The sequence below is a fragment of the Periplaneta americana genome, chromosome 13 (genome assembly GCF_040183065.1).
Source record: "Periplaneta americana isolate PAMFEO1 chromosome 13, P.americana_PAMFEO1_priV1, whole genome shotgun sequence".
NCBI lineage: Eukaryota > Metazoa > Arthropoda > Insecta > Blattodea > Blattidae > Periplaneta > Periplaneta americana.
In genome coordinates this window covers 37997575-38012465 of record NC_091129.1, presented here as the reverse complement: position 1 = coordinate 38012465, position 14891 = coordinate 37997575, and the positions used below count along the sequence as shown (strand labels likewise).

At 35.3% G+C, this 14891-nt stretch overlaps 1 protein-coding gene across 1 annotated transcript in view; it reads left to right on the top strand.

The window, feature by feature from the left end:
• The first annotated feature begins 214 nt into the window (after positions 1-214).
• Positions 215-14891, top strand: part of LOC138711806 (alpha-tocopherol transfer protein-like) — a 126394-nt gene continuing 111717 nt past the window's right edge. The window contains exon 1 of the mRNA XM_069843053.1: positions 215-367. The gene's annotated coding sequence lies outside the window, so the exon portion shown is untranslated. The remainder of the gene's footprint in view (positions 368-14891) is intronic.

Sequence of the window (14891 nt, the reverse complement as noted above, 5' to 3'; positions counted from 1 at the left end):
GTGCAGATTTGTCACATTTAGGGCACACGTAACCAGAATCACTGCTAGAAAACAACTTATAGCTTGCTTTTAATTCATACTGCCAATTGTTTAGCTTCCTCGGTGACGTCATGCGTCAACTGTCTAAAATTTACGTGTCTGCGCATAGCCGTATGAGCACCCCCTGAGTGTCTGTTCTACCCTGCTTAGTGACGGGAGTGCATTTGACTTACAGTGAAAAAAGTGAACAACTTTTAGTGATTAACAATTTTACATTTTATGTTCATTATAATATCTAAATGTAACAAACATACATGGCGGTGTGTCCAAAGAAGCTGCAGGGCGAAGGTTTACACAATAGGGTTAACTGAAGAAATATGTGATATGGGTAAGTGTGACTCTATTCATAATCAGAGACAGGAACTTTGGCAGAATGCCTTTTCAAATGCGTTAAATCTGTCTTCATTTTGAAAGTAAATCTGTACGAATTATACCTTAGTGATTGAAACTTAACAGTTTTATGCTGCCCTTTTCTGCCTTTTTAAATATAAATGCCTAATTTACAAAATAAATGCTTTTTTTCCTTTATTTAATTATACAGCTATTATTAATTTATTTATTATTTAAAATTGCCTACAGGTATATTTTTATTTATTTCTATAACCGCTACAATGAAAGTGACTGCATCGAATGTATATTATTGTCTTTCAATTAGTTCATATGCTCTTTGCAACAGTGAGTGCTGCTGTGCAGAAATGCATAACGTGTTTTAATTATAGCTTTTATTTATTTGACAAGGCAACAATGAGTGCGGGTCTAACCTTATTTTTAAGTTTTAACGGTTATTTTTCGTTCAGTTTTCATTGCGACGTTGTTGTAGCTAGCTAAATATTTCATATCGCAACATATCAGTACAGCCAAACACAAAAATGCAATTTCCAAGAAGATTCCTTTGCTTCCAACAGTAATTGCAACATCGAGTCGAAAGTCTCAATTTGCATTCGAGTTATGTAAAGCTTTTCTTGCTGCCGAAATCCCTTTGTGGAAAGTGCAAGGTTTTGGGTCTAGTGCAAGGTTTTTGTAATTGCCTTTTATTGCGTATTTTAGCTATATATAATGCTTTTTCCTGCCTATTTTAGCTATTTATTATGCCTTTTTGCCTGCCTATTTTAACGATTCATAATGCCTAAACTTCCGGTCTTTGCTCATAATCATACAAGAATAGCCGAGGTAAAATTAAATCGACAAGACATAAGAAATATTTGGAAAAGAAAAGCAATAGAAAACTTATCAGAGAAAACCTTAAAAATCATTCGTCTTGATTTGCCAAATCATGACAATGGATATGAGTTAACAGCAGCTGATCTTGAACTTATTAGGCGAAATATACATTTTACCAGATCACTTATATATACCGCATTGCCTAAAAGAAAACGAAAGGTCCAAGAAGTGCTGCAATCAATAACCATGAAGACAATTAGAGGCGAAGATTTTATTCTTGACAACGTTGTAGAAAGTGAGTTAGTGATTTTTTTCGTGTACCACAAACGTATTAGCTCTGATAAACTGTCTACATGGATGGGACATATCAATATTGTACCCGTCACTTTTATCAATTGTATTGCGTTACAAGAGCGGTATGTTGAAGTTTTCATGTTCGCTTTTTCAACTTCCGAGAATTGAGAGAAAACACACCGCTCGTGTATCGTACATTATTTTGTGCGAAGATCGTTTATTACATACCTGAAAGAGGAATTTCTAATTAGTTGCAATGAAATCTCCATCTTGGTTTCTGTTCATTGACGGCAAATTTGCAAAACAAAAATATCTGTCTTCAACATTGTTGCTTTAAAATGTTTTCTCTGTTTACTGTACTCCAGCAGGCAGTGATATACGTTTGTCTTGATGAGTCTGGAATCTTGTTGATTTTTTTTACGGCTTCCTTAATGTTACTTGCATCACGAATGCAGTAACTGTAGTGGAGTTGTAGAGTTTACTTAATTTTTGCAAATATTTAAAAACTATAATTAACAGTGCAATTTAGGTGAAATTGCAGTGGTAAGTTTCCAATTTATAATTATTACTATATTGAACGTCTCTAAAAATAATATGTTAAAAGCCTAAAGCAGTAAAATCAATATGTCACTTAAGCGGTAAGAAGAGGGAAATTGTTATGTGTGTTAGGTTGGGAACACTAAATGTGGAATTTAAGACTTTCCGCGGATTGGTTTTGTGCGGAAATCAAGCAAATACGCACGATCTCGCTCAAAATAATATTTACATACCTTTGTTATTCGCGCTTTTGCCAAATAAGGCGCTTGGAACCTATACTAGGCTGTTAGGTGTTTTGAAAAATCTTGGAATTTCCCTTCTTAAATTTGTAATTGACGTTGAAATTCCCACAAAGATAGCCACCGAAACAGTGTTTCCAGATAGTAAAATTGAAGGTTGTACATTTCATTAGGGGCAAGCGTGGCAAAGAAATAAGCAATAACTCGGCCTTTCAAAACAGTTTGCTGTTGGTGAAGGTAAACTTAGGAAAGGGTTGAATTACGTTTATGGCCTACCATTTCTTCGTCCTGACGAAGTGAGTGATTGTTTCGTGAGGACTTCATGTCAGTAAAGCCTAATGCCACTGCTGTGGATTAATGTAGTGATTATTTATTAGACACTTACATAAGTGAAGATAGCACATTCCCGTCGGAAATGTGGTCAAGTTTCTCGTCACATTCACTGGACACTACTAATGCCTACGAATCTTTCCAACATTTTTAATCACCCCAACCATGCTGGTTGTTCAGTCCTAAGTCTGTACAAAGTGGGAGGGAAAATGTACCGGAAATTGTACGCCTTTATGGTAGTTCACATATGCCTTTGTGGCAATTCACATGTGACTTAGCTACCGGTGTAACTCTGTCGGCTAAAGGTTGACGCTCACTGGCACGAACCGACCGGAACGGAAATCTACAGCCGTCCGTCTTCCGCGGAAGCTCTGACGCTCACTGCTCGGAATATTCTGGTACAGTCGACAGGCAGTCTGGTTTAAACATGGAGTGGGATAGTAGTTCCGAAGATTATTTTATTTTACTGAGTCTTTAGCTGATGAGGAAGGAAAAAAGAAAAGAAAAAAGAAAATATGGGTCCATAACTAGAGCCCGGATTTTATGTAATGTGAAAATGAGAACTATGTAGACTACATAAATATGAAGCTACAAAAGTATGTAGATAAATATGTAATAAATAAAAAAAAGTTGGTAATTTAAGATCTAAGCTTTATTAGATGTATTTGTGCACACTAATAAAAAATTACAGATGCACATGTGATTGAACCTCATTGTTTGGAGGCGCAATTAATAATTGAATATTTTTACATATTTTCTACGGTTATTGATCGTCTCGTCAACGGCAACCCATACGTAGGAATCATCAAGTCCATCTCTAATCGTTTCCATTGTGTCAGTGTAGCAGGAGTTCAAATATTTTTTCCGGAGTGTTGATTCATGCGAAATATTGAAGTTGCAGTATTTGCGTAGGAATGCTTGGAACTTTGGAACTCCAAGTTTATACCACTGTATATGTTTGCAGCAACCATTGCCATGCACAAATTTTTATTAAATTCACTTGTAGAAGACGAATGTTTCAACACCACTTGTGTAAGAAGAACTTTTTCTTTTCGACGGAGCACGTTTTTTATTTCTCACATGAAGTCCAATTTTTAAATGCTATTCTAATTGTGACTTCATGGAGCACCCAATGCGTTTGTCACACACTTTGGACTGCACGATTTTACCATTTTAGTAAAGGAATCGTCAATTGAAATCCAGTCTTTTAACTTGGATGCGAATGGCAGTAGGCTTGCTATTATATTACCTGATGTCAAAATAAGTTTCTTAAAAAAAACAGAAAAAACTATTGTTTTCTTTTAGAGCAACTGATTCATTCTTTCCTTCACTACTACCATTCGCATTGGTATTTGTACCTACTTTACCGTTACTTCTCAAGGGATACAAACTATTAGCATTGCAAAGAGATGTCCATTTTTTGACAGAATACGTTATTATTTTCAATTATCAAATTATATTTATGCACTAGAGACGAAGGGATAAGCTTTATAAACAATTTTAAAAATAACTTAATCATTACGTAGAGAGAAAATTAGTGAAAAAATGTATATATTCTTTCAAAATATGCAATATCCTTCAAAATATTTTAAAATATATAATATATGCCAAAATATTTATTATGCACCAAAATATGTAAAAACATTTAAAACTTCGAAATAATGATCCCTTTCGTTAATCTTCGATGCTACTTACCCATTAGAGTTCTACGAAATGTTTATTTGGCCATTATTCAGTCTACCATTCAATATGTTATAATTGTTTGGGGTGGAAGTACAAACATTAATCTTAGTTCATTAAATTTACTACAAAAACGAATAATTAAAATTTGTTTGAAGAAACGTTTCGATTATCCAACTAAATTAATTTATTCTGAATTTAATGTATTTAATATTGAACAAATTTATAAGCATACGCTGTTAAAATTTTATCATAAAAATCGTAATAAGTTTGTATTACAGACACATAATTATGACACAAGACGAAATATTAATTCAACATTAATAGAACCTAAATGTCTCACATCTGCTGGTCTAAAGCATAGCATTAATTTTGGCCCTCGGTTGTACAATGCTTTAACTAAATTACACCCAGAACTTCTAACATGTAACCCACTAACATATAACAAGAAAATTAGAAACGTGTTAATATCTTCAATTTGATTAAATAAATTTATAGCCTATGTGTATGAATTAATCAACCTATATTATATTTGTATTCTATAATTTTGAAATATATATATATATATATATATATATATATATATATATATATATATATATATATACTTACATATTGTCCTACTTTTCACGTGCGATATTATTCTTCTCTAGTGTTAATATTATATTATATAATTCCATTGCCGCTATAATTTAAATTTTAGTTCCTATTTTATTTTACTTATTTATTTTTATTATTTCTTCTGTATTTCTCTTATATTAATATTGTATTATATAATTTCTGTAACTGTAATTTTAATTTTATTTCCTATTTTATTTTATATTCTCTTACAGGCCTATTAATATTATATCTTAACTGCGATCGAACACGAGAGCTGCTCATTCGGTCTCAAATTTTGTTAATACTACTGTATCTCCTTTTTATATTGATGGTATTATTTTATTTCTATTTGTCTTGTTTGTTTGTAATTATATTCTTTATTCTGTATATTTAAATTTAAATTTAATACGATTCGCGGACTTTTAGCTTTCCTTATAGCTACATATGTAGGAACGGAATATGTAATTACCAGGGAAAGGATTTATATGTAAATACATATTTACTTATAAAGCTAATATAATTTATATTTTGCATTATCTTTATGTTTCACAATGTGTAGGGTTGAAAAATCCTACTTTTATTTTCCATATTTTTCCATATTTTAGAGTTTAGTACATATTTTCGTTAATTTCCATATATTTTCCATATTTCATATAAAACAGTCCATATTATATTAGGTTTAACAATAAAACAAAACAAAATTCCATTAACTTTTAAAAATACATTTCAACAATAGAGATTTAAACACATGTTCAGTAATCCCTTTAACATCAAAGTTATTTGAAAATTAGCAGTCCTATCAACAATGGGAAAGTAAGTTACAAAACTGTATTAATTTAATTTAAAATTTTTAACAGACTTCAGTTGTGCAGCTCAACAGTTAAATGCCAGTCAGAGTACACATAGGTTCAGTTTTGTAAATCATACTATAAAGACGGTAAATATGCCAAAAGTACGTCATTCAGTCAATTTAAAATCAAAACTAACAAGTTACATTTCAGAATTTAAAGAAGATGGTTTATCAACTGACAATAAAATATTATTTTGTAATTTGTGTCAGTGTGCAGTATCATCTACACAAAAGTTCCTGGTGCAACAACACATTACAACTAGTAAACATCAGGCCAACAAACAACTAAATTCCAAGCAGAGACAATTGTTTTTAACACAACCAACAACATCGAATGTAAGATCTGAGTTTAACATCGACCTGTGCCGTTCTCTCATCTCTGCTGATATTCCTCTCTACAAACTAAAGAATAAGGTCTTCAGGGAATTCCTTGAAAAATATACTCAACATACAATCCCGGATGAGTCAACACTTAGGAAGACGTATGCTCCATCCATCTACGATGAGACAATACAGAAGATAAGAGATGAAATTAAAGATAGTTCAATTTGGGTTTCCATTGATGAGACTCCCGACAAAGAAGGTAGACTTGTTGGTAATGTAGTTATCGGTTTGTTAAGTGAACAATATTCTGAACGAATTCTTTTACATTGTGATGTTCTAGAAAAGTGCAATAACAAAACTATAGTTAAACTGTTCAACGAAGCTATGGGTATCCTGTGGCCAAAGGGTATTATGTACGATAATGTGTTATTCTTTATTAGCGATGCTGCCCCTTATATGGTCAAAGCTGGACAAGCATTATCTGTTGTATATCCTAAATTGACTCATTTTACTTGTGTGGCGCATGCATTTCATCGTGTGGCAGAAGTGGTCAGAGACAATTTCCCTAAAGTAGATTTGTTGATTTCATCAGTGAAAAAAGTATTTCTCAAAGCTCCCAGTAGAGTTAACGTGTTGAAAGAAATGTACCCTGAAATTCCATTGCCACCAAAGCCAATTTTAACTAGATGGGGTACATGGCTAGAAGCAGTTGAATATTATGCCGAACATATAGACTCTATTAACAATGTTCTCCTTGCATTGGACTCTGAAGATGCAGTCTCAATTGATACTGCGAAAACAGTTACCTGTGACATAAGTGTGAAGAATGACTTAGCTCACATTCAGCATACATTTTCATGCATCATAAAAACGCTCAAAAGTCTCCAAAATAGGCACCTTTCACTATCTGAAAGTTTTGAAATTATAAATAGTACTGTGGAACAACTGAATCGTGGTAGAGGTAAAGTTGCAGATGCAGTAAGAGCTAAGGTGGACACTGTACTTTCAAAAAACCCTGGATATGAAGAACTACAAAAGGTTGTTGCTGTGATGAGTGGTGAATCAACAGTGAAGATTAACTTGGACTTATCCCCAGCAGACATTGTGAAATTGAATTATGTACCAGTTACTTCTTGTGACGTCGAACGCTCTTTTAGTCAGTATAAATCTATCCTCAGAGACAATAGAAGAAGATTCACTTTTCAGCACTTGAAAGAAATGTCTGTAACCTATTGTTATGGTAACAGACAATAAAAATTGTGTCTTGTTGAAACTACATTGGAAGATAAGGTACGTCCATTATATTTTTTGTTTAGTTTGATTAAAATGTACCAATATTTAACGTACATAGTCATTTTTTTATAATTTTAAGTCCATATTTAATTCCATATTTTGGTAAAAATCCATATTTAATTCCATATTTTGGTAAAAATAACTACATATATATTTACATATTTCATATATTTTTAGTCCATATAAATCCGTTCCCTGGTAATTACATACAATCCGGGCTCTAGTCATAACAATATAAAAAAGTGTTTTGATTAATTTAACCATCTTTGCCCACATTTGTGTAAAGATCGAGTAATGGTTTTTTTAGTACTTTCGTATGAGCGAAGAAAAATGTTTAAAATTTCATCTGTTATTAGCATCTCAAATAATGAAGGGAAACATCACATTTCGAAGGCCAATCAGCACAGAAGCGCGATTAGCACTGTTAAAATTAACTTTTCATCACCCATTTTAAGAATAATCTGTCTGGACAACGCACCAGCACATGTTGAGTGGGAAAGTACTGAGAACAACCAGCACACTTTTCTCCGAAGACCAGCGAAGACATACGAATGCAGCCGATCGTCATCGGAAATTCCGCTAGGGTCGTGTCGCGAGAACCCTGTCCGTCAGGACCGGCAGCCGGTTGCTTCCGTTCGGACAAGTGAGCGTTTACCGTTTAAAATACATGCATACGTCTCTCGCAGAATATTTACGGTTCGTTCCGTTTCGGTCGGTTCGTGCCAGTGAGCGTCAACCTTAAGGCGCTTGCCTCCCGATCCGGACTTGCGTTCGGGCGCGGGTTCGATTCCCGCTTGAGCTGCTTACCTGGTTGGGGGTTTTCCGAGGTTTTTTCCAACCGTAAGGCAAATGTCAGGTAATCTATGGCGAATCCTTGGACTCATCTCGCTACCACCAATCCCATCGTAGTTGATACAGCGTCGTTAAATAACCAAGTAAAAAAAATGTTTTTTTGACAATTCACATCTGTCTTTGTGGCATTTCACATATCTCACACTGACCCAACCACAATTTTGTGGAAATTCACAGTTTCTGAGTCAATTCTCTATTTTTAATATTTTTTCACTCTTAAAAGTAAAGAAAAAAGGTAATTTTGGAAGTAAACGCCGCAAATGGCGGTAACTCCTGAATCACTCTGTATAATGTTCACTCTTAAATATCTTAATATTATGATACCGATTAAAACTGACTATCAATACCAAAGGACTTTGCCCTTATTATTTCAGACATTGTGTCACCTTGGCCAGGACTCAAGAGGAAAATCTCGAGGGTCGTTGAGACCTGCTGTTCGAATAAACAAGTCTGCCGACCTATGCAGCAAAGGTTATCTCTTCCTCTCTAATAATAACTGCAGACAGAATACTGCAATGCTAGAAGTGCATTGTTGAGCTCGTTTAGTATAATTTTCGTACAATGTTTTCGTCCTGTTTTATATTGGTCCATTTGAAGGTTTCGTCAATAGTTTTTCGTCGAAAATATTTTACGTCTATTCTGTCTTTGTCCATACCATTTTGTTCATTTCCTTTATGACCCAAGATGTCCAATGTCACATCCGTATTTGGAAATTGAAAAACACAAATGAAAAGGGAGATAATATATATATATATATATATATATATATATATATAATTTAATCCCTACAAAATAATAATGATAAATGCTATGAGTATAGGAGTTAAAGACAGGAATTTATTTATTATCTTCATATGTTTAATCAACGGGTAACTAATTGTACACAATTGCTCCCAGGTACTGCTTGATGTTGCCATTGTCTCTACACTGAGCATAGGTTCCTACAATTCGTTTAACCTATTGTTTAATGGCTACATATTCCTTTGAAAGAGGTGATTTATATCGTAAATGTCCTTTTCGAATTTGGACAATAAATGTTTTGAGTCTCATGTTGTAGGCTTTTAATGTCTAATATTCGCCATATATTTGCATAAAGAGTAGCAATCAACTTTCCAAGTTTTGAATAAAATTCTTCAATGACTTTATTCATTCTATGTTGTCTTGACAGTACCCGCTCGTAAACAATCCTATTTGATGGAAGAGAATATTGGAGATACTTGACGACGACGACGACGCCTCTTACTGGTCTTCTCCTGATGTAGGTTATTTCCAGACATCGAGATTTTGGACCCGATAGAATAAGTTTACTATGTCCATACTATAGGCAGCTTTTTCATTGTGTTGGAGTAGGCAGAAGAAGAGACATGTGTACATGAAACCAAGTTCAGTCCAGCCTTTTGGTACTGTACAGTGACGTTCCAAAAAAAGGCAACTAATTTATCAAACATTAAAATAAAATGATTGTTAGAGGAGAAAAATTCTACAGAACCAAAAAATTAATCTTTACATAGATTAAAATAAAAATCCTATCATGCGAAATTTTCAAAGTTAATTAATATGCATTTCCTTTCGGCTTCTGTCATAAGCACAAATGCAATACTTACTCAACATACATAATAATTCTGCACAGCATACACAACTTATGAAGTACAATACATGGTATTGTTACAATGTAGCCTACTACAACACATATTCTGAAGGTCTCAAAACTAAACTTTCTTCGGTAGTCGCAAGACAAAGTTTATATTGGGAGAAGCTCCGCTCTACATCACATGATGTAATGGATTTATTTTAGTAGGTTATTTTACGACGCTTTATCAACATCTTACGTGGTTTAGCGTGTGAATGAGATGAAGATGATAATGCCAGTGAAATGAGTCTGGGGTCCAGCACCGAAAGTTACCCAGCATTTATTCATATTGGGTTGAGGGGAAAAGCCCGGAAAAAACCTCAACGAGGTAACTTGCCCCGACCGGGAATCGAACCCGAGCCACCTGGTTTCGCGGCCAGACGCGCTAACCGTTACTCCACAGGTGTGGATGATGTAATGAATGCAAAACGAAAAAAAGCTGTCATTGAAATCTATCTTCGCTACCCCAGCAGTGTCCGTAGACTTCTTCCCTGTTAGCATGTCTTTCATGTCACAGAAAATCGCATATATTCTTAGACTAATCACATAGATAACCACATGCACAGATCAAAACTAGACTACTAGCTATTTTCTGTCCTCTCTTCTGATAAAGTGAACTAGGTGTACGGGACTGTTTTTATTGTCAGAACAGTACCTCCTCTCCCTGCCTTATGAGTATGACTGAGTAAATAAAGCACATGGGACGACAGGTAGGTCGCTACCCTCACTGCCCCCACCCACTACAGTACAGGTATCCAACTTGAAATCACACTGTTTTCATCTATCGGTTCTAAAGTCTCTAAGCCTGGATATTTCAATGTATGGAGCGAAATCCAGATTTTCGTACACGAAGTAATCCATTAAATTGTCAAAAAATTATTAAATCCTCTAACGGAAAAAACGCCAACCCTATGAGTTCCAGGACATGATTTCTTATCGTGGTCCATCATAATTTAAAAATGCCTGTCGAAGTCCGCGATTGACTGAGTCATAAAGGTTGTTCGGAGTGAAACATGCAACCAGTGATGCGTATATAATTAAATGAAGTCCTAATTGCATTGAAATTTGTAATTTCGAAATCGCACATTGCATTTTGAGGATTTAACACTAAACTATTTTGAGTTGCGAATTTCGTTAGTTCTTGGTAGATAGTTATGTGAGTTCTATCGCTTTTCCGAACTGACAATGCAAAGACTAGAGGAAGGACATGATCAAAGTGAATTTCATGAATACTATACAAGTGAAAAAAAAAATTAAGACCTCAAATGAAATTAATGTGGAAGTAAATAAACTTATTAATAGAGAAAAAGTGAATAGCAAGGTTATGTCTCATGATATTAACAATCGTTCACTTAAGGCCCGGTCAAACAGAACGCGGACTGTCCGCGCGGACTTGGCGGACTGTCCGCCGCGAACTCTGCATTACGTTAGAATGCATCATCCTAGTCAAACAGCGCGCGGCCCAATGCCGCGGTCTAGTCTGGTTCGCGGCGGACTGATAGGGAGTTGTGATTTTCCACAGCGTTCGCGGCTGACATCTCGTAGAAAATGGCCGATGAAACGGAAAAATTAATTGAATTTGTCCGGGAATAAGCTCATTTATAGGATACACGGCATCCAGACTCCACTTCATCGTCTCTTTTTTCAACCAACTCATCGTGGACAGATAATCCTAATTATATACATAATCCTTCCAATGAAATTAATTATACTGACCTGGAGGTAGCTACCACACCTCCGATGTCATTAGGTCTTTTGCCAGAATTGTTTCTTCTGCAAAAGATTTGTACGAAGACGTACTGCAGCTCGTAAATAAACCACAAGAGGGAAATAACAGGACTTCTCAATAGTAATTTTGTCTACGAAATAATACTGTTTACTGAGTCCTGTTTTCTTTTCTATATTCATACTTATTTTTCAGTTGATTAGTAATAAATACAGTTTAAAGTACAAACGAAAATCTTTTATTTACCTCAAGCAGATCGCTAGTCTTTCCTTCGTTTCAATCGGTCTCCTCCAGTTTGTTGTCACTTTCAATATGTTTGGTTCTATAAGGCTATGTAATTCCTCAAACTGTTGTTTATACATTCGAAAATAGTCGTAAAAATGGTCTTCAAACGAATTCAGTCCATTACACAGTCTGTGAAATTCGCCTAGTTCCTCTCTTTATCATTTATTTCATGCACCCACTTTCTTTTCCCTTTCCGCTTTGATGAACGGTTCAAAGCGAACAAAAGAAGCAATTCTTCTTCATCTGAGGAGCTGCTGGACATGTTAATTAATCCAGGAGAAAAAAAAACGAAAGTAAAAGTACAATTTCAAAGAAATTTAGAAACAAATCGAGAAAATACGATGAGTAGGCGTACTGCACTTGGCAACAATTCTTTGGTTGGCAGGAAAAGGCACATAAGTAAAAAAATAATAATTTTTCAGGAAAGACTTGCTTTTTAATTTACTCTTAACTGAATATAAGTATAATAAGGAAATTCATGTATGTTAAAGTAAGACCCTTTTCAATTTAAAATACAAGAAAATTTATTATTTAAAAAAATTAGAAAAAATATTAGACTTTGGCCTATGTGATAGGTACAAAAGAAAAATCGACTTTTTTTTTACTTATGTGCCGTTTCCCGCCGACCAAAGAATTGTTTCCACACTGGTTCGTCCTGCACTGTCTGCGTTCTGTTTGACTTCCTCAGTCCGTGGCGGACTGCGATCCTGCCATCCGCGCGGACAGTCCGCGTTCTGTTTGACCGGGCCTTTATGATTCTTGTGCTTTTTGTTTATAGTGTTTTAAACAGCGATCAAATGTGACGATGAATGATGACTGTTTCGAGATTGTATTAAACTGATTTTGTGCGTGAAGCATGAGTTAATACAGACTTGGAGACTGACAACGCCTTGTCCAGTGCAAACAAATATCACATTCGCATGCACTCAAACATGTTACGTCATTGGTGCTGCCGACTTTTATAGCAACTTTCATCACACCAGCACAATCTTTTAGTACACTGCAATTATCTAGTATGCATTTCAACAATCTGTGTTGTTATTCAACTGCTTCAACATAACGCGACCTTCACAACATCGTCCCCCCACTTATGGCAGCTTGGCGGTCACATGTATCTTGAAAATACGATCATATTTTCTTAGAGTGATTCATTTGTAAAAGTTTTTCGAGATAGGAGTTTATTGACTGGAAATAAGTTAACAAGTGGAAAAATACTAGTGATATAATATAATGTTACGTTTTTATTGCAGTGAGGAAAGCATAGAAACTGCAATCTCAACATGAAGCGACTGACTACTCTTCTCCAACCAGGAGATTAACTGTGAAAGAAATGTGCTTATTATTGCATCATCCATTGGAGCGAAGTAGATAGATAATATTACCGTTATAACGTCAGTTTAAATTCATATTTTATTTTAGTAGGTTATTTTACGACGCTTTATCAACATCGTAGGTTATTAGAATTAGAGTCTGGCTGGGCGGAAGAGAAGGCCTACTGACCTTAGGTCTGCCAGATTAAATAAATAAATACATTATTATTATTATTATTATTATTATTGTTATTATTATTATTATTATTATTATTATTATTATTTAGCGTCTGAATAAGATGAAGGTGATAATGCCGATGAAATGAGTCCGAGGTCCAGCACCGAAAGTTACCCAGCATTTGCTCATATTGGGTTGAGGGAAAACCCCGGAAAAACCTCAACCAGGTAACTTGCCCTGACCGGGAATCGAACCCTGACCACCTGGTTTCGCGGCCAGACGAGCTAACCGTTACTCCACAGGTGTGGACGTCAGTTTAAAAAACATGCGCTCTCCTGCATATGTTATTTCTTGTATGGAGGGATTAAAAGACCAGGAAATTAACCGTGATCTAATTTTGTAACTAGTGTAGTATAAATATTTGTGTATTAGTGTTATCGTTTGTGCTTTGAGAGTTAACTAATGGAGATGAATATACCCATGTGTGTGACCTTATGACATCAACTTGGGAGCATGTCCTGTAATAAATAAAATAACACAAGATTACCTTCATTCTTGTTTAATTAGTAGCCGTCTTGGAGCTTCTTAACGATACAGAGAGACCCACTGGTGATATCGCACTTGATATAATGTATTATTTATGATTCATAGAAATGGTTGGACATGGCGGTTAACCTTGAGAGACAGAAAGTCTGTCTACAAAATGGCGATGCTTCCACTCAAACAATATAGGTGGAGACATCTAAACTAAAGAGTAAAAAAAAAAACAAAACAAGAACAGTGGAAACAATATAAAGCGCAAACATCCCGCCCACCAAAAGGCATCCAGCCTTTTCAAGTTCATGGTAAAGGACACAGTTTATGAATGTGTCTCTAGAGTTTGCCATTTTTTGTTGCGAACTGTTACCATACGAATCAAGTTGTCATTACCGGGCTGGACATCCTTAACGAATGCTACCTTCCATTGAAGAGGAGGTAAATTTTCTTCCTTGATGAGGACCAAGGTTCCGGGTTGGATGTTGGGCTGGCTAGTTGTCCACTTGGATCGAGGTTGTAGGTTGCTCAAGTAGATTTCCTGGACCATCTCTTCCAAAAACGTTGAGTAAGTCGTTGAATATTTTGCCATCTTGATAGAGTCTTAATGGGAGATGACGGAAAACTATGATCAGGAAGTGCAGTTAGAGATTCTCCAATTAGAAAATGTGCAGGAGCAAGGTAGGAATAATGAAAAGGATCATCATTGAGCTTGGTTAGAGGTCGAGAATTTAAGCAAGCTTCAATTTGAGTGCTGAGAGTTAATTCTTCGAATGTGAGGCAGTGATTGCCCATAACATTTCTTAAATGACATTTTAGACTCTTCACAGCTGCTTCCCAGGTTCCTCCGAAGTGCGGTGCTGCAGGTGAGATGAAATACCATGTCAGTCCCATTGTTGCAGTAGTAGTAGGTAAATTGTTCTTCTGAATTTGAAGAAAGTTGTATAGTTCTCGAGCTGCCCCAACAAAGGTTTTACCATTGTCACTGTGTATTGTGAGTGATTGTCCTCTGCGGGAAATGAAGCGTCT